The 20,498-nt window shown below is 44.8% G+C and overlaps 1 protein-coding gene across 1 annotated transcript in view; it reads right to left on the bottom strand.

The window, feature by feature from the left end:
- Positions 1–19,198, bottom strand: part of LOC148480558 (uncharacterized) — a 55,659-nt gene extending 36,461 nt beyond the window's left edge. The window contains exon 1 of the mRNA XM_088454214.1: positions 18,939–19,198. The gene's annotated coding sequence lies outside the window, so the exon portion shown is untranslated. The remainder of the gene's footprint in view (positions 1–18,938) is intronic.
- Positions 19,199–20,498: the final 1,300 nt, after the last annotated feature.

Raw genomic sequence — 20,498 nt, 5'->3', positions numbered from 1 at the left:
CTAGGTATAAGAGACATCTGATCAAGTATCGGGAAAAGAAGAGCCATTACAGTGAGGAAAAGGTGTAAAGGTTTGCCTCACAAATCCGAAATGTATATGAATACTGTGGTTTAAATTCAGAGAAGAGGTGTACATAGACAGCACCTCTATGCAAACTGACACTTCCTCCCTTAACACTTATCATGATGTGATAGAAAGAACAATAAAGTTGATTGTTGGGTATGTAGTCACCATGTCATTCAGGGAATGTTGTGCTAATGTTTATCTCATTGCACTCAAATCAAACAACATTTCACTCACTATGTGAAACTCACACACTTGAACCTAATAATGTCACAGGTTCCCTACATTTAAAATTAACAAGGTATCCAAGGTATGATTAGGACAACATCATGTGTCTTAACAAAACAGTATAAGAGTTGAAGGTACTTATTTGGTAACCAGTGTTTGTAATACAATCGTACAGAATTAAACTTGTTTGGGGATCTTTTAGAGATCATTAAATACACAAAACCTAATAATGAATAAATGTGTGAGTGCATTAATAAACTGTAATAACATAAAAAAATGTAGTGGTACAATAAAACATACAGTCATCGTATTGCAGAATGTAACAAGCAAGAAGAAAGCGTGGATGAAAATGAATGCCCGTTGTAATGTCCCTTATAATGCTGTTCTAACACATTGCGCTCTATTTACTACAATCCGCATTGGTAATGCAGATTGTAGTGTGATATTACCGAGTGAATTCGCATTGCGAATTCAGGCAATATCACAGGGATTTACTACAAATCCCTTGCAGGGACAGAGCTTGCGATAAAGCTCTGACCCTGCTAATCCCCTTTGGAGCCTTATCACGGTATTTTCGCAAAAAATACCGTGATTAAGTGCCCGCGCATGCGCCGACCGTTCGCCACAGCTACCCCCCCTTGCGATCGCGGACCCCCCACGACCCCCCCCTCCCTTACTTACACTTACCTGCATGCTCCATGCCTCCGGTGACGTCTTCCATTCCTCCGGTCAGGTGATCTCACATACTGCACTGGGGCCCGATCACCTGATGACCGGGCAGCAGTGCACTGTGGGAGACCAGCTGACCGGAGGGGAGTCATCACCGGAGGCCCAATCACCGGTCCCTGGAGTCAGGTAAGTACATTTTTGTTTTTACTATTTGTTTTTTCTTTTTTTTTTACAGTAATCAGCTTGCGGTCTGTTTAGACCACACAGCTGATTACTGGGACCGACTCCCGGCTCTGCTCTCCCCGTTAGAGCAGGGCAGGAGGCCGGTAACCAGGGGAGACCCTGGATAACGCCACCTCCAGGTGGCGTTATTATCACAGGGCTTTCCCCGATATTTTTTTCACATTTATTTTTAGTAACTATGGTCAGATCACATTTCCCATTACAGTTATAGGAAATGCGATCTGCTTACTAAAAATAAGTGATACTTAGGGGTTGGAGTAGAATTTTACAAATTCTACTCCAATTGCCCTGTAATAACTATAGGTGATACTAAAATAATGTGAAAAGGGTGTGAAAACACCCTTTTTCACATTATTTTAGTAAAAATAATGTTGATATATAGAGCCCATTGTCTAGTAAACCATGATATTACCACAAGGGTTATATTATATATGTGTGGGCATAGAGCTTATAAATGATTACTGGTGAATTCTTTTGGAATGGGTCTTATTAATAAACAATATCGCAGACATTTAGGGGTTTTCAATATGGAGCGAAAACGCAGTTTTTGCAATGTTTTCGCACCAATGACGTAATTTTCGGAGGTTTTGGTTTTACACCGTATTCAATTTCAAAGACTTTTCGCAGGTTCGAAAAAAAAACGGGGATAAAAAACGGGGATAACTTTTCACCACTGAATAGGTGGCAAAAAAAAAAGTGCAGAATTGGGGTTTAGGGGTGCAGGCTTAAAACAAATAGCCTGCACCCCTGGGAATGACATTTTAAAAATAACTGTCGGGGGCGTGGCCTGGCAAGCAACCGGAGCAGACACCTTTTGTACAGCTCTCCTGCATCCACTTATAAAAACACCCACCTTTTGCCCCCTTGTTGGGATTTTACTGCCTCTTTTTGCACACCCGTCCTTGCTAAGCCTTTTGTTGGCGGAGAGAGGGGATTTTAGAGCTGAGGAGGCGCATAATTGCCTGCCCGGCAAGCTGCGGCCTGGACACCACCTTCAAGCTGGGGAATCCAGTGATTGCGGTGCCCGTCCGCCTTGCAGATTCAGGAGGAGTTAGCCGCTTCCCCCCACTGCTGCACGGATCCTACTGGGGGCTGCCGCTGGGATCCTTTCTGCCGCTTACAGCTGGGTCCTGCCCGCCGACTCTGAACCCACCCGCGGCGCCCGCCCTGCTTTTTTTTTTGGTGGAGCCGGACGCTTCCCCTGCACTGCCACACTGACCTTACTGGCGGCTGCTGCTGGACTCATCTTCGCGGCACTGGTAACGAGCCTGCCCGTCGGCACCTGATCCTCCTGCGGCGCCCGTCCGCCTGGTAGTGGGTGACGGAGGTAGCCTCTCCCTCCCGCTGCCGCACAGACCTGAAGGTCGGCTGCTGCTCTGTTCCTCCTCACATCTCAACACTGCTTGAGTCTGCCAGCTGCCGAGGAGTCAGACGTTGCCCCTCCCATACAGCGGGTCACCATGGCCCTGACCTCCTGCATCACATAAATATCTGGAGGGGGAATCAGGTGGAGGTCATCTTCATCCATAAGGAGGATCCTTTGCCGGATCGTGGACCCCTGAGATAAGATCCTCATGATCTGGTGGCCTGTGTCGTATCTGCTGCCAGGTTCTCCTAATACACAGTGAGTGACTTTGCTTTCAGCTTTTTAAATCTTATCATACTCTAACCTAAATACCATTACTCATACCTGGTACCATACCCGATTTTCGAATTATAAGGCTTGTATTTTCATTCCTGAGGATCTGGCTCCCCCTGGTGGCTGAAAAGAAGAATTTCACTATGTAAAATGCTAACTTCTGCCTATTGCTCCATGCTTGCTATGTAACCATACCCTCAGGGGACTGTGACCCTTACCATCCACTTATTCATGATGATATATTAATTCTGTCTATTCCTAATGGGAAAACCAAAAAAAGATACACAGAAAAAAGATCCCAGGACGCCACGTCCTAAACCCTCCCAAACAAATCTCCGCTCATATCTTTTTATATCCCAGTCTGCCGACTCTTCTACATTGCCTTTGGAACAGATCCCAACAACCCTGTGCACGATGGCTCAATCACCCCCAGCCAGTGACTTCCAATTTCAGATGTCACAATTATGAGGTGAAATTACAGAAGTCCTGACTCATGTCAGGTCACTCCCCTCCAAACAGGACATTCAGGCGCTAGAGTCCAGAATTCAGGACTCATTCCAAACCCAAATTGCCGTAGTACAGGAAGATGTCAAACAACTAGGATCTCGAGTAGTGATCCTCGAAGAGGAGAAAGATGCTGTTAATGACCAACTTTCCCATCTTCATACCTTGATCTCCCAACAGTCCTCGTCCATGCAACTTCTCCAATCTAAACTCGATGACCTTGACAACAGAGGGCGCAGAAATAATATACGGATCAGGGGTCTTCCAGAAGATGTTCCACCATCTGGCCTGCTCGATGCCTTGAACAAAATCTTTGGTGAATTACTTAACCTGGACCCTAGTGAATCTATTGAGTTTGACCGGGCACATAGAGCACTGCGTCCTAGGGGTCTGGCGTCCGACTATCCGAGAGATGTTATATGTAGACTTCATTATTTTTCACAGAAAGAGGATATACTTCGCAAAGTCCGTACCCTAGAAGGAGTGGAGTTCAATGGTACGACCCTGCAGATATTTCCAGACCTTTCTTGGCGCACTCTCCAACAACGTCGATTGGTGATGCCCTTGACAGAATCTCTTCGTAAACATGATCTTAAATACAGATGGGGCTTTCCTTTCTCTCTCCAAGTATCTCATGCTGGCAAGTCTGTGTCTCTCCAAACGCCTTTAGATTTACCGGATTTCTGCTCTTCTTTGGGTATAGATCCTGTTGATCTCCCGGATTGGCAAGCCTTTCTGTCACCATCTCCGACTACTCAAGGTCAGCCAAAACGAGATCAATGGCGTACAGTGCAGAAACAACAGAAGAAAGCCAAAGGCAATAATTCTACAACCAACACTGATCCCACCTGAAGTTGGATAATTAAACTATTATGCTCTAACCGTTTACTCTTGTATTTCTAATGTTGACTATCTGTATACTCGAGTTTCATTGTTTCTCCTTCCATGAAAGATATTAGGAATTGGTTTTCCCTCCCTATATTTTTCCCTTTACTGGAAATTTACACTGAAAGTTTTTTATTTTTATATATTGTCGGAATGTTATATATCACTTAAGTCTCTAATTTAATGCATTTAGGATGTTTTGTGTCACTACCCTCCCCTGTGTGCCCCCTGACGCTAAATTTTTTCCCGTGACATGGGAACCCCGGTGGTCCCTCTTTTGTCCGGTAGCGGTTTTTTGACACTGTTTCTTGCCATATTGTGTATGTATGTGATTGATCTACAAATCTATTATTGTTTTCCCCCCCCTTCTTTTTATGTTTCTTTTCTTTTTTGTTTTTTTAATTTTCATTTTTTGCTGCTATTATTGTTATTGCTGCTTCTAACCAAGTCCCTTCTGATGCTCAATTTGTGCCCTAGTCTTTCTCCCTCATGGCTGCCCCATTCCGTATAGTATCCATTAACGCAAGAGGGTTGAATGTACCAGAGAAACGAGCCCAAGCCTTACGATCCTTCCATTCTGAGGGTGCGGATGTGGTTCTCGTACAGGAGACCCACTTTCGCCACTCTTCTACTCCTATGAAGCTAAGTAATTACTGGTACCCTACAGCATTTTACTCAAATTTCTCCTTATCTAAGTCTAAAGGTGTCGCCATTTTGTTTGCAAGACATCTGACAATTGTGGACCAGGAGGTACACTGCCTCGAGGAGGGGAGGGGTTTATTGGTCAAATGTTCCATTTTCAATCATCTCTTTACTTTTGTCAATATTTACGCCCCTAATCATAGTCAGCCTTCTTTCCTCGAGAGGGTTCTGGACAGGGTGGATGAGCTTCAGCAGGGAACTCTGATAGTCGGGGGTGACTTCAACTGGACCCTTGATCCCTCTCAAGATACCTCGATGGGCTCTTCCTCCGTCCCGCACCGATCGTTGAGAAAGGTAAGGCGCTTGCTACATGCTCACCAGTTGTCTGATATCTGGAGATTGTTTCACCCTTCTGACAGGGACTACTCTCATTATTCTAGCTGCCACCGATCCTACTCTAGAATTGATTATATATTCATTGGCCACCGTCACCTCCATCTCGTACAGGCTTCCTCGATAGGCGTAACTACATGGTCAGATCATGCCCCTATTACTGTTGATCTTTCTCTCGCCCCCTCTATTCCTCTCTTTAGAACATGGCGTTTCAATGAATCATTGCTAACTGACGATTATTGTAGAACGCAGCTTTTAGAGACTCTAGATGCCTATATCGACTGTAATGATAACCCTGATACCTCAAATCTTACCATATGGGAGGCACATAAATGTGTCCTTAGGGGAAAATGCATCCAACTAGGCTCTTTTTTAAAGAAACAACGTCTCGGCCAAATAGATTCCCTTTTACAGAAAATTCATAAATTGGAATCTCTTCATAAATCCTCTCTATCCCCTGATGTTCTAATAGAATTAACTCAAAATCGCTCTGCCCTAAACAAACTTTTATTGGAAAAAGTGAGATACTCCTTTCGGAAATGTAGGAGTCAATATTTTCACTGGGGTAATAAACCCGGGAAAATGTTGGCGCGTGCTCTCAGAACCCAAAGGGTGCGCTCTTTTATCTCCTCGATTAAAGATAGAGGGGGGCAGACCCTTCATGACACCACTTCAATTGCGGAAGCCTTCTGTTCGTATTATTCTTCGCTTTATAACTTACCAGTTTCCGCGGCTTTCCCCAATGTGGGCGGGAAACACCGAGCTATCGACACTTATCTCTCCAGAGTTAGTTTTCCCAAACTTGACACCTTGGTCAGAGATTAATTAGAAACACCCTTCTCCTTACAGGAATTGGAAGAAGTCATCAAGTCTACCCCTTCTGGTAAGAGCCCTGGCCCTGATGGCTTTACCATTAATTACTATAAGGCCTTCCGGGACAAACTAGCCCCCATCCTCCTGAAAGCTTTTAACAATATCTCCGATACCTCACCCTTCTCTAAACAATCCATGGAAGCCCATATCACAGTAATCCCTAAAGAGGGTAAGGACCCTTCTCTCTGTCCCAGTTATCGTCCAATTTCCCTTCTGAACGTCGATGTCAAACTATTCGCAAAGCTTCTCGCAAACAGACTAAAACACTCCCTGCCTTCCCTCATTCATAGCGATCAGGTGGGGTTTGTCCTGGGACGTGAGGCCAGAGATAACACCTCCAAGCTTATAGCTCTTATCCACCATATTTCCTCGACTGATACCCCAGCCATTTTATTATCTACAGACGCCGAGAAGGCGTTCGATCGCGTCGATTGGGACTTTATGACAGGAGTTTTGAGACAATTGGGACTGGGACCTGTTTGTCTTCAACGTATCCTTGCCTTATATAGGTCTCCATCTGCGAGAATTAGAATTAATGGCTCCCTTTCAAATTCTTTCCCCATAACAAATGGAACGAGACAGGGCTGCCCATTATCTCCTATGATTTTTGTTCTATGTATGGAGGCCCTGGCACGTTCCATTCGCCTAAACCCTGACATATCGGGTTTCAAAGTGGGTAAGGAGGAATATAAACTAGCTTTATTTGCCGACGACTTATTGGCCACAATCACGAACCCTATAATTTCACTTCCGAATTTAGCAGAAGAGTTTAAGTCCTTTGGGGACCTTTCTAACTTTAAAATCAACTACTCAAAGTCTGTTGCATTAAATATCACTGCTCCCTCCCAGATGGTAGCTGGTCTCAAATCATCTTTCCCCTTCGCTTGGCATACCACCCATTTAAAATATCTCGGGGTTACTTTAACTAGAAACCTTACCCACCTATTTGAATCAAATTTTGTCCCTCTATTGGCCAAACTCCGCTCTGATTTGCAGCTGTGGAAGACTAAATCCTTTTCGTGGTTTGGAAGATTAGGCGTGTTAAAGATGAACTTCTTACCTAGGATCCTATATCTCCTACAGACTCTCCCAATCAAATTGTCACCTAAGTGGTTATTAGATGTCCAAACTCTAATTAGAGACTTCATTTGGAAGGGAAATAGACCCCGTTTGAGGTTGGATCTTATGTCCCGGCACAAGAATAGAGGCGGTATTTCCCTTCCAAATATTAAAAGATACCATCAAGCATGCCTCTTACACCGCATTTTAGAATGGACTAGATCTGACTCCCCTAAACAATGGATATACATAGAGCAACAAGCACTTGAGATCCCCTTGTCGATAGTTCCGTGGCTTCCGGCTCTCCCCAATCTCGCGCACCCCACTATTGGCCCCACGTTGTCCTGTTGGAGGTTCATGAGGAGATCCCCATCGGTGTCCGCTCCTAATTCCCCTCTGACAGCGTTCCTCTTTAATGATAGTTTCCCTCCAGGGACGGACCATATTAACTTCCAGTCTTGGTTGCGGGCAGGTCTTTTCAGGGTTGGGCAGTTGGTTAGTGATGATGGTGTGCTATCTTTTGAGGGGGTGTGTGAGAGATGGAGGTTGCGGGCTAGTGAGTATTGGCGTTATTACCAGGTTCATCATTTTTTACGCTCCTTGGGGACACCCCAGAACTTGAATAGGATTTATACTCCTTTTGAACAGCTATGCGTAAGTCCCTCTCCCCCCACTCATACTATTTCATTGCTCTATAGCTCTCTTTCTACAGATGCTGGCATCTCTCTCCCTAGCTTCACTGAGCGGTGGAACCGTGACCTTGGTTCCAGTCTGGATGAAATTCAATGGAGAAAGATATTTGCACTAGCACACGTTTGCTCCAAGAGTACCTCTGTTGTTGAGACCCAGTATAAGCTCATCTTGAGATGGTACAGATGCCCAGATACTCTTTCTAAAATGGGGATTGGGGTGCCCAATGTATGTTGGCGCTGCTTAAATGCCCCGGGTAACCCTTTTCATATCTGGTGGCAATGCCCACTCCTTCAGCCCTATTGGTCAGAAGTTATTCGCCTTTCAACCATAATTCTGGGTGAGCCGGTTCCCACGGATCCCCTGTTTTGGTTATTCCATCTGTCGTCCGGGACCCTCTCGAGGTATAAAAGGTCTTTATTATGTAATTTGAATAACGCAGCAAAGGCTGTTATCCCAGTGAGATGGCGCTCCTACTCTCCTCCTGTGGTGACTGACTGGTTCACAAGAATAGATTTATATATGGAGATGGATGACTTGATGACTTCCGCAGATTGCGATTATGAATCCTTTAGGGATACCTGGTCTCGCTGGATGAGTTTTAAAGGATTCTGTATCTTATAAAACCATTCTCTCTAGCCGATCTACACTCGTGTAAGGTATACCTATTTCCCTGCCTGGACCCATTGTGACCCAGTGGAGCTGCTATATATATTTATATATATTAGTATATATTAATATTAAATTTCCCGTGGCTTTGTTTTTGATCTATATTCTAATTATGCAGCAATTCTCTCTTTCCCCTCTCCACCCCTCATTATTTTGTCTCTTCCCTAACTGTTTGTTGTTGTTTTTGTTTTGCTTTTTTATTATTTTGATTATAAAGGTTCTTTATATTCTGATTAGGAAATGTTATGGTTTTTGTTTTTTTTGGATCTGATCGAGGCCTAATTTTTGCAGGGTCACTTTGTAATATCGATTTTGAAATGGTTCTCTTTCTGTAATAATCTGCTACTATTTTCTAATAAAAATAATTTGCTATAAAAATAACTGTCAAAAACAGTTTAAAAAAATATATATATATAGGGACACCCCAAAAAATGAATTTAAAATTGGAAAAAAAAAAAAAAAAAAAAAGTGTTTCAAAATAGGGAAATAGGTTCAGGGCTATTCTGCAAGTATGCGGCAGCTGTTTTCTAGAATAGGCTATTAGCGGCAGGTGCATAGTTGCACGATTTTTTAAAACTTACTTTGGGGACATAAAAATATACTAGTACCCATTTTCATGTACCCCAAATTTGATGGGACCACTTAAAAAAACGAAAAAAAAAAAACCTAAGTGCTCTTCTGCAACACATCTTCAATGTCGGGAAAAAACACCTGCTGCGGCTATTTAAATCCCCGACTTTCATTTGCAGGCTAAAACGGGGGTACCCATAGTGAACCCCATGTTTTTACAACTTTGGGGGGGGTCCTACAATTTTATTCAAGGAAAATTTTGTTTTTTTTACGCAGATCCCACTTCGCAGCTTCCAGTTTTCGTAGGCTTTATATTGAATACGGGGATAAAGCGGGCGCGCGCCCTAAACTTTATCCCAGGAAAATATCCGATGTGGAGCGAAAAGTCCAGCATTGACTTTTCGCTCCCATATTGAATACCCCTCATTGTGGTAAGAGAGTTTCAAGCAATAAAACACTGAATTAAATGCAGCACACACACTACCTTACAGCAGCAACTTCAGGATATTGTGTCACATTAAAAACAGTATATGAGTTAAAGTTTTGTATATACATCAAATTCTTCTGATGCAGAAGAAATAAAATAAAGGTTAAATGAAGTTACGCGGGTTAAAAATTAATTTGCTGAACAAATAAACATGAGGGTGTAGTTCCCGACAGCTGGTTCACCTGGACGAACCCCAGTACCTAGTTCGCATGGGTTGGAAATTGCTTAAGCAATATGATGCACACATTAGGAAGGTTAATATTTTTTTGGTCATGATAAGGTTGTTGATTTTCTATATATTAGTGAAATGCTTCAGGAAGATTTTCCAATGTATTAAGAAGAAATCAGACGATGCAATTTATGAGAGATATGAACTTTCTTCAGAGTTTTGACGAAGTTCATGAGGATGGAACTGATAATGCAGGAATATGTGGTCGTACAAGTTCCGTCAGCAATTCATGAATATATGCATGCTTGTGTATTTCACTATTACTATTATTGCAATTAAGAATATATAGAAATAATTGAGAATATATAAATTAGTTGTGCGAGTTGTAGAAGACCGTATTTGTCGAATGGCTTCAGCCTAGAGCGGATAGGGCCTACTCTATCACCTCTGAAGTAAGCAAATCATGTGTCTAATGCAGCAGCCATCTTGTTTAGTGGTTTAACAATAAGAATTGTAGCTGTAAAATGTCAGTTTTTAGCGTGTGCAGAACAGCAGACAACAAGTCTCAGATTTTATAAATAGAGTTAACCAACATAGCCTTGGCCTGCAAGAAGCAGACACAATAAGGTACATAGGAACAGAGAAAAAGATGATAACATATTATTATGGTTAGGACAAACAATTCGGGTCTAGTACGTATGAATATTAAATAAATTAATATTTGCCATTTTGGATGTGTTAGAGATATGGACGAGTTATAGTATAAAGTTCATGAGAGAAAGAGGGAGGGGGAGCAGTCGGAGGACAAAGGAGAGAGGGAGCACATCGTGGAGCTGCGGGGTGCTGGGTGCAGTTGCCGTATGTATGTATGAAATTGGCTGATTGGTATGCTGCACTGGGTGTCAAATTTATTTTACAAGTATTCCTACTGCTCCTGAAATAACCTAAGTGTTAATCTGTATTGGTGTGAATCATTTCATTTCTTCTTATAACAAGTAAGGTTTATAAATAAATATAAAACACATCGCTTTATCAACAGTATGTCACATCATGGTGCCCCCACAATACACATTATGCCAGATTGTAATATCCTCAATACACAGTATGCAGGGGCTGGCTGGCAACTTTCAGCCTGGGGGGCAAACACAAGACAGTGGCCCTGGATTTTCTACCAGCATATTGTGAAGCATTTAGAAGCTTGGCCCGATAGGGTAATGCCATCTCCAGACTATACACGCTATGAGCCCTCAAGAGGCGTCAGGTATCGCAGTGGGTAATTTATGCATGCAACGGCGTTGAAACGCACTGGCATTCCTGCGTTTGCCCAACCACCCTCTGTCACCACCCACAAACGGCACTTCTTGTCAATCACTCTGCTCTGGGTCTGCATATCCTCTGCAAATGCAGTTTCCATCGCAATTGCTAGTTCATGCATACGCATGCACAGAATACAACAATCGACCGATTGCGTACATCTTTGCAACTGTGTTCCTTGCTGGATCAGCCTATTATCCTATAGTAACCTATGGGCTTCTAGTTAGCAAATTCTTCCAGAGAGGGGTGCTCTGGATCCCTCTCCGTCAGCCCCCAGTGACATATGCACCGACCAACAGCCGTGCATGCACAACGTGCACCGAGGACCCAAACCAGAAAGCAGTGTAATAGCGTTATACCTTTCCACTCATGGCTTACACTGGGGGCAGCCATATTCACTTGCTAAGGTGGTTCCCTCTGTAAAAAAGCAATGCAGATCACCTGATTATATGTCCGTGTGCTAAACAAGACATGGGCATCGGCAATGGCGTTGTTGACATAGTGGCGCTGATGAAATGGATCACCAGCACCAGGACACCCAAAGTAAGGGGAGAGCCACATTCCTCTGACCCCCTCTCTCAGTTGTTCTTATTAGGCCAGTCTGCAGTCACACTGCCTGTGCATTAAAGCACTCCTTAATTAATATTTTTTTTCTTTAAACGGCTCCTTTAGCAGCGGGACCGTATGTGGTTAAGGGATTCAGGACCTCATTTAGAGTCGGTCGCTGTGGCCGCTCGGTCGTAAGATAAAAGGGGCCGGATATGCAAATGAAGCGCTCGCAAGTTGCGTCGTTAAGATGGGACAGTTAGCTGGACGAGCGAGGGGAGGATGCGGCCGTAAGACTAAAAATACGCCCCTTCTCGTTCGCATTACACGTCATCTCCGGGCATATAAGGATTAATCGAGACCATCAGGAACCATCGGAGCTGCTCATAGAGCTTAAGGTTGACCATACCCTCTCTTAAGCACTACGATCAAGTCAGTGTAAAACCCTCCCATGTCACATGTGCCATGACACTACTTAGTTAATTGTGCACTCCCATAAAATGCCGTTTGCATACGTTTGGATCTCCACTCCCCCGTTTACAAGCACCTTCCCCTGTTACCACCCACAAACGCCTCATCCTGTCACTCAAACTAATGACCTGGCTGTGTTCAAGGAGAGAGAAATTTCTGATCGTAATAGCTAGTTTGCGCACGCGCATTGCGAATTTTACGCCTGTGCAGTTTAGCGAATATCGGTGGCGTACGACTGAGCGGCCGCAACGACAGACTCTGAATGACGTCCTCAGTTTAGTTAAAGGCACACAGTGCACATTTATATCCCTACACTACATTTATTTCAACCCTGCTTCCTCTGTTTGGCTGTACCCAATTGGCAAGCAAAGGTCACAACTCCAAATAGAAAATAGGATCTGGGGAGCACATAGAGCACAGGTTATTATTATCATTATTATTATCATTTCTATAAAAGGTTCTCAAACTCGGTCCTCAGGACCCCAAACAGTGCATGTTTTCCAGGTCTCCTCACAGAATCACAATTGAAATAATTAGCTCAACTTGTGGATTTTTTAAAATGTATCAGCGAGTAATGACTACACCTGTGCAGCTGCTGGTGCTGGGTGACCTGGAAAACGTGACCTGTGTCGGGTCCCAAGGGCCAAGTTTGAGAACCACTGACAGAGGAAGAAATGGAGCAGGTAACACATTTAGGGGGTAGGGAGACTGTGGATACATACCAATATTTTATTTTTTATATATATAATATAATATCAGCTGATAGAGACAGAATGGGGATATAAATTAGAGACACAGGAGGGTGGGAAGAGACACACAGACATGAGAGAGATGACTGCGGCTGCCAGTGTGACTGTCACTATCAGGACTTAGTAAATGCCATGGCCTCACATGCGCAGCCTGCCTCTATAGTAGCCAGCAACAACACACTTGCCTCTCTTCCAGCTGTCCTGCTAACAGTGTTACTGAGTTCCTACCAGCATCTGGCTGCTGCGCTGTGTGTCGCTGGCTGCAGCTCCTCAGCTTCCTCACCGGCTCCTCTTCACACTGACAAACTGCGATTGCGTCATACAGCATCCAACCACCGCACCCAGCGGCATAAATTCATCTCATTCACCCGGAGACAAGTTAGAGTTTGGCGTGATGCATATTATATCTATTTATATATACACACACACACGCGTGCAATTTTGGCGACAAGAAATTATAATTATCGGGACTAGGACCCCCCCTGATCCCCCACACACACCTTTCACCAATCACTGAGATCACCTTGTCACACATGCACAGCGCTGCACCCATACAGATCCCCCTCACTCTGATCCCCCACCTCACAAAGATCTTCCCCCTTACTCAGATCCTCCCTCACACAAACACTCTCCCCACTCACTCTGGACAGCTCTCCCCCCACCATTTTGACATAGTGCTTCACCCACACATAGATCACCCCGCTCCCCTAACACAGAACACACAGGGGGGGGAGATTACCTGTTGAGCCTGCATTACATTGAGAGATCATCAGTGCCTCCATACTGGGGGTGTGGTGTGGGCGTGGCAGGAGTAGCGAGTCACACTCCGCCCACACCACACCCCCCTGGCTAAAAGCACTGATCTCTCAATGTTTCAGGCTCAGCAGGTGGTCCCCTAAGGCTCCGTCCACCCTCCCGTGCCTCCCTTCTTCCGACCGATTAATAGCTATTACAGTGAGTGTATGTGGTCAGCACATACATCCGGAGGACCACCCTGTAGCTTCTCCAGTGACTTTCGGTGTCTGCTGGCCCCTTTTCGATCTAGTTGTACTGCTGCAGCCTGACAGTGACAGCCGGGAGGCAGGCACAGCAACCTCCCCGGCTGTCACTGATATATGCATAGAGTGCAGCGGCGGCCCTAATGCTGCACAATTTTAACGGCCCGGGGGCAGATGGCACCCTGCCCCCCGGCCCAGCCCGCCACTGACAGTATGTCACATTGTGGTGCCCCCACAACACACATTATGCCACAATGAAAAGCAGAACCCACTTTATCAGGGGATTCTCTATACAATTTAGAACCCCCACCCACACACAGCTGTTGTGAACAGAGGGCCTAATTCAGACCCGCTCGCGAGTGCTGAGCGCTCGCAAGCGGGTCGATGTTGGCACAGTGCGCACGACGGAGGCGGCTCCGTCGTGCGCATGCGCGAGACCTGAATAGCGACGGGCAAGCCGTCGCTATGGGTCTCGCTACAAAGGGTGCGTGCTGTTGACGGTGAGTGACAGCACGCCCCCTTTGGTGGGCGTGCCGGGGCGTGGCTGGCCAGATGGAGGCGTACCCATGGGAACGCCTACCGTCTGGGGCCGGCCCCATTGACATCACAAATTATGTCAGTGGGAGTGCCTTCGGCTCTGATAGAGCCAAAAGCACTCCAGGGCTTGCGGCAACAAGACCCTACCACAAGGGTCTCATCGCAAGCCCGATGGTCTTGACCATCGCGACCATCTTCCTGGCCGTTCGCTATAACTGTGGGTGGTCACCCACAGCTATACGAGTGGCCAGGAGGCAGCTCTAAAAATTCAGAAGGACGGCCCTGATTCAGAGCGAGCGCTCTGTCAGAGCGTCGGGCTCTTAATCAGGGCCTGAGTGTCACAACAGTTCTGCAGGGAATCAGCTGGAATGCCAGCTTGTGGTAGACATTTCAGCCACCAACAGCAGTGAGTGTGGGGAAACTGTGTGGTGGAAGATACAAGTGTAAAAGTTTGCCCAAGTATGTGCCCCTGAGGGAATGTAGTTATAGTGCTAGCAGATGAGATGCCAGCAGCTGATATACAGTACCAAACCCGGAATCCAGTCACCCGGCATAATGTCAAAATCTCAAAGGAGATCAGGATACCGGCGTCAGCATCGCGAGTGCCAGAATCCCGATTAAGGATGCGGAAAGGGGGGTTAGGCATCACCGGAGGGAGGTTAGGGTTAAGCACCACCTGGGGGAGGTTAGGGTTAGGTATCACTAAGTGAGGGTTGGGGATGAGGGTTATGGTACTTACCAGCCCCAGTCAGGATATTCACCATTCAGGTTTCCGGCATCAGTATTTGAATTGGTGGCTATTCAGCCACCAGCATCTCATACCCATTCAAGTCCAGAGGGTACGACACACCTCGTACTTACTTTATGTCCACAACAGGATGGAGCCACCCCCCTGGTCCTTGATAATCTCTGGATAGGACCAGATGCTGTGGTAAGTATAGAAGCCAGGGGGTTGGGACGGTGCCGCAAAGGGGTAGGTGGGGAAACAGGATGCCGCCATGGCAGGGAGGAGGGTGGATGGAGTTGCAAAGAGGGGGGGGGATGTCCTGGAGAAGACCAGCAAAAAGATGGTGGGCGAGCCAGAGAGGAGGTGGAGCTGAGCAGGGACCAGAGACAGAGGTGGCTGGGCAGTCAGACTAAAATAATAAATTTTTTTTTTTTTTTTCATATTATAATATATATAATACACCACAAACAGCAAGGAAGAGGCGGCACTCCCAATTGGTTTGGAAAAAGGTGTTTAAATAGGCATAAACATTGGTACAGAAATTGTCAACGTTTCTAGATCCTAAGGTTTTTTCATGAGGACTGTACATGTAGATTACCGATGATCAGCAGCCAGGACAGCAGTAAGAGTCTCAGCTGCACTGCAAGATTGACACCTGAGAGTCAGGATCAGGAACCCGGTCAGCTGGCCCCGTCCCCTTCCCAGAGATAAGTTCCTGCTCAGCGCATAGGCAGTGGGAGGTGGTGGAAGTGGGCTGCACTTAATGTTATGTGGCGCAGGGGAAGCACTGAGGAAAGGTTAGTGATGTCTTACACCGTTCCTCTTATCTCTGGTGCTTAAATAGTGGATGGCCAAGGGTGGGGGCATGGGGGGGTCTCAATGAGTGTTGGCCAGCCGCTAGCAGGGCAGGCTGCTGTAGCAGAAGAAAAAACCTGGCTACAGCAGCTGCTATGGGCCTATTTTGATGGGCGGCCTGGAGCTGCAGCTCCACATGCCCCATTGATAATCTGGCCCTAATTGTAGGGAAACAATTATTACTCTGTATCTATGTAGACAGGTATGTATAATGTCCCGGTAACTACTATTACGCTATGTGTACAGGCATGTATAATGTCCCAAAAACAATTATTACTCTGTATCTATGTGGACAGGTATGTATAATGTCCCAGTAATTACTATTACTCTGAATCTATGTGGACAGGTATGTATAATGTCCCAGAAACAGTTATTACTTTAATAGTAAATGTATATGGAAAGAGACTTTTGTTGCTCATATACGATGATGCTATAGGAGAAATATCACTTTACATAATTCAATTTAGTGCTATATTTTCAGGCCAGATGATTAGAACAATATTAATAATAAAAATATTATTTTAGTAATAAATTTAAATAATTATTTGAAATAAATGTATTTATAATGTTTGTTGTACTTTATATGGCTTCTGTAACTTTTTGGTGGCTTTCTTAATTGGTACACTCATTTTATGATTTCATTATTTTGGTATATAGAAACGTAATTAATATAAAAGGTTTGAAAATGGAAACATACATTTTATGAATATTGTTCTCTAAAATACCCCTATACAGAATGCCGTATGAATATAAAGTAGAAATATAGAGATCGGATTTTATCAGGTAAAAGTGCGCAGGTCAGTAACAGATGGCAGAGATGGGTCACTATTACTGCGCTGCCTGCGGCACTGAGCAGAACCGTAAACATCATACTAACATCCCAGTCTCCTACAATTTACCTAAAGAGAACTTTCCCTAGGATGTGGTGCTGTGTAGCCTCATTAGGGACTTAGTGACTCATTACAGCGAACAGACAACAGATTTGACCCGATTAGATCCCAGTCAGGAATGGATAAGGGTCTGCCGCTTCGGCCCATGCACATACCATCCAACCTATTATTGTATTCAGTAGACCGAGCGGGCGCAGTGGGTGTGATCACAACATGTCAGGGGTGTGCCCAGTCCCAGTATCCTTCCCCACGTATGTGCGGCACCACATAAACGTCCTTAAAGTGGGGCCAATGCACCGATCTGCTGGATGGTCCCCTCAGATTAGGACAGTCTCCCAAAAGTCAGGACAGCTGGGAGAAATGCATACATGCATTCAATATTGGACCTTTTGCTATGCTTTTAGGAACTCCCTGCAGACATCTATAAGGGCTCATGTAATAGCCTGTGAGCTTCAGGCACAATTATGGTGAGTCCAGTGGAAAACGCAGGATTTCTAGAGGGGGATTTCCAAATGCTTGATTTTAGAGTGAGTGTGGCCAGTCCATAAAGAAGGGTAGAATTAGTACTTAACCAGTTTTAAAAATATGAGTCATACAAACTGTATTGTGTGACATAATTCCAGCATATAGAGCACAGGTTCTCAAACTCTGTCCTCAGGACCCCAAACAGTACAGGTTTTCCAGGTCTCCTCACAGAATCACAAGTGAAATAATTAGCTTCACCTGCGAATCTTTTAAAATGTGTGAGTGAGTGAGTGAGTGAGTGAGTGAGTGAGTGAGTAATGACTACACCTGTGCAGCTGCTGGGTGACCTGCAAAACGTGACCTGTGTGGGGTCCTGAGGACAGAGTTTGAGAACCACTGATATAGAGGACCAGTGATCACAGAAAGCCATTAGATTCGGCAGTATGGCCATCCTGCCTGAGCTTAATGTTTTTATTTTAGATGTAGGTACCATTCCAGAGTATTAGAGCTATTCCGGGAGTCTGGAGGATCAGCAAAAAGCCTAGCACTGCCCTGGACATATGTACATATTGGGCTCTATAGCAGCACATCCCTAACAGTGAATGTTTTCCAGATCTCCTAGTTGGTGTACAGGTTATTACTGAAGCTGCATACACACACAACGATTGAGTTAATGAACGATTTTAGTATACGATTTTCTACCTTGAAAAAATGAACTCAAATCGTTTACTAAAGTTGTTCGTTTACTATGTTCATTTAAATGTAATGAACGATTTTTATGAACTACAAACAATTTTTGCATATTAACTTAATGAAAATTGTTGAGTTGACAAGTCTGACTGAACTACAAACTACAAACGTGAACGCGCATGAACATCATCGTTTGACTCAGAAAGTGAACGATTTTTTCAAACGATTATCGTTAAACTATATCATTTAACGATAATCGTTCAAAAAATCATTGTGTGTATGCACCTTTACTGATACATATTAAAAGATCCGCAGGTGGTGCTAATTATTTCATTTGTGATACTGAGAAGAACATGCAGCACTAGTAACATTCTATTATATTACTATTTCTATTGTGGTCATGGTGTGGGCTGGGAAGGGGGGGGGTTTCCAGGCAGACGGAACCCCCCCTGAGTTCGCCTATGGGTGAGTCTGCCTAGATTAATAAAGCAGCAGTCATTTTAAAAGACAAAAGCAAGCCAAAGAAAAAGCACACACATGCATGCACGCACAAACGCACCACAGGAACTTAGTAAAAGTTGCAGAAATGTACAAAACTTTCTATAAATAAGCCCCACTCAGCCACTACCCATTTTATACATTCTCAATATTACAGTGATTCCAGCCACACCCAAATTACAATTTTAAACATCTAATTTGTCCAATTTTTTTTTTTAAAACATAAATATTACATTTCACATTTTATGGGAAAGCTTTGAAGTTCCCCCCTGAGAGACTATTTGCCTAGAAGCAGCACGTTCTAATACACAGCAGTGTCTAATACACACAGCATTAATATCCTACAAAATAAACTACAGTACCACACAAATGAGAGAGACTCTATACTTCACCCTACAATCATCCAGACAGTTACCTTGTCAGTCGCTGGTATCTGAGTCACTGTTATTACTGAGACAAAGTCCAAATTCAGATCAGGGGGTAATAGTTTTATAATCCCGTTGGCAGGGGGGGGGGGATTAACAAAATAAAAAAAAGTTACAAGGGGAAATTTGTCTGTGTCCAACACCCAGGAGCTCAGACAGGAGACTGTCCCACAGGCAAAGCATGAGCAATCTGAAAGGTTTACTGTAATGAGGGGGCAGGGCTTAGAGAGGTAATTAAAGCTTTACAACAACCTGTAGCTCTCCAGCATGCTTTACCAGCTGATGGATGGGGGGGGGGGGGGGGTATGCTGGGACAGGTTGGCCAGGCCTACATTAAGCTGGGTACACACCTGAAAGGTATAACTGCAGATGATAGTTGTTCATACACACTCAACAACCATCACAGCCATCTGGCTGGGGATCGCGTTGCGCCCCCCTCCCCAGCACCCTGTGCAGTAAGTGTACGGGTAGTTGCCTGACCACCCGTACACAGAGCACGATGGTCAGATATATCTGCATATATTTCTGCCATCGACTATGCTGCACAACCAACACGATATGTCTGTGAATTATGTCATTTACAGACATATCGTCTGTAAAAGCTGATGCTGATAAACACACAAAATATCGGCTGTTCAGTTGAATGGCCAATGTGTCAACCAGTGTGTACCCAGCATTAGACTGTCAGGTGAGGATGTGACAGGACTAATAAATACAAGAACACTGATCTCTCCTGTCTGTTAGTCTGCTACAGTTCTCTCCTGTAGCCTGGCACAGGTTTCTCCTGCTCAGTAGCCTGGCACAGGTCTCGCCTGCTCAGTAGCCTGGCACAGGTCTCGCCTGCTCAGTAGCCTGGCACAGGTCTCGCCTGCTCAGTAGCCTGGCACAGGTCTCGCCTGCTTAGTAAAAACAGAGCACAAATAGTCATGAATACCTAAAATCAATCTCTCTGCCTAAATTAATAAGTTAATCAGAACGTGGTTTCTAATAGTGGACAATCCTATAAATTTAGTAATTCAACAGGATGCTATGTATTATTATGTATCATTACATCATCTGTAGCATGATCATTATACATTTTAAATAGAGATGAGAATCCACAGAATCCGAACCGCTCTGAACATGGGGATCTGAGTCCCGCCGAGCCTAGGCTTGGGTGTTCCTGCCGACTCAGATCCCCACTGCAAGCCGAACATCAGCGTCCTGACATCGGATCCTCGCGAGAGGTGAGAGTTCGCCTCTACATAAGGCACCGAGTCTCGCTACTCGGCTCCATTCTCCTGCATGCTCCGGACTGTGCACTGCTCTGCTACTGGGCTGGCTGAGTGGGACAAGTGGCTGTATAGGGGGCACACTGATGTATGCTGCGCAATGCTCTGCTGATCACTGCCTGGCTGAGTGGGACAAGTGGCTGTGCTGGCAAAGTGGCTGTATAGGGGGCACAATGCACGCTGCGCTATACTCTGCTGATTAAGTGATGTGTCCAGAGACTCATAAGTGGCTGTGCTGGCAAAAGTGACTGTGTAAAGGGGCACACTGACTACACGCTG

This window comes from Taudactylus pleione, unplaced genomic scaffold (genome assembly GCF_031769625.1).
Source record: "Taudactylus pleione unplaced genomic scaffold, aTauple2 ptg000610l, whole genome shotgun sequence".
In the NCBI taxonomy this organism is placed as follows: Eukaryota; Metazoa; Chordata; class Amphibia; order Anura; family Myobatrachidae; genus Taudactylus; species Taudactylus pleione.
Note: the sequence above shows the minus strand (reverse complement) of the source record. Positions and strands in the feature narration are given on the sequence as shown.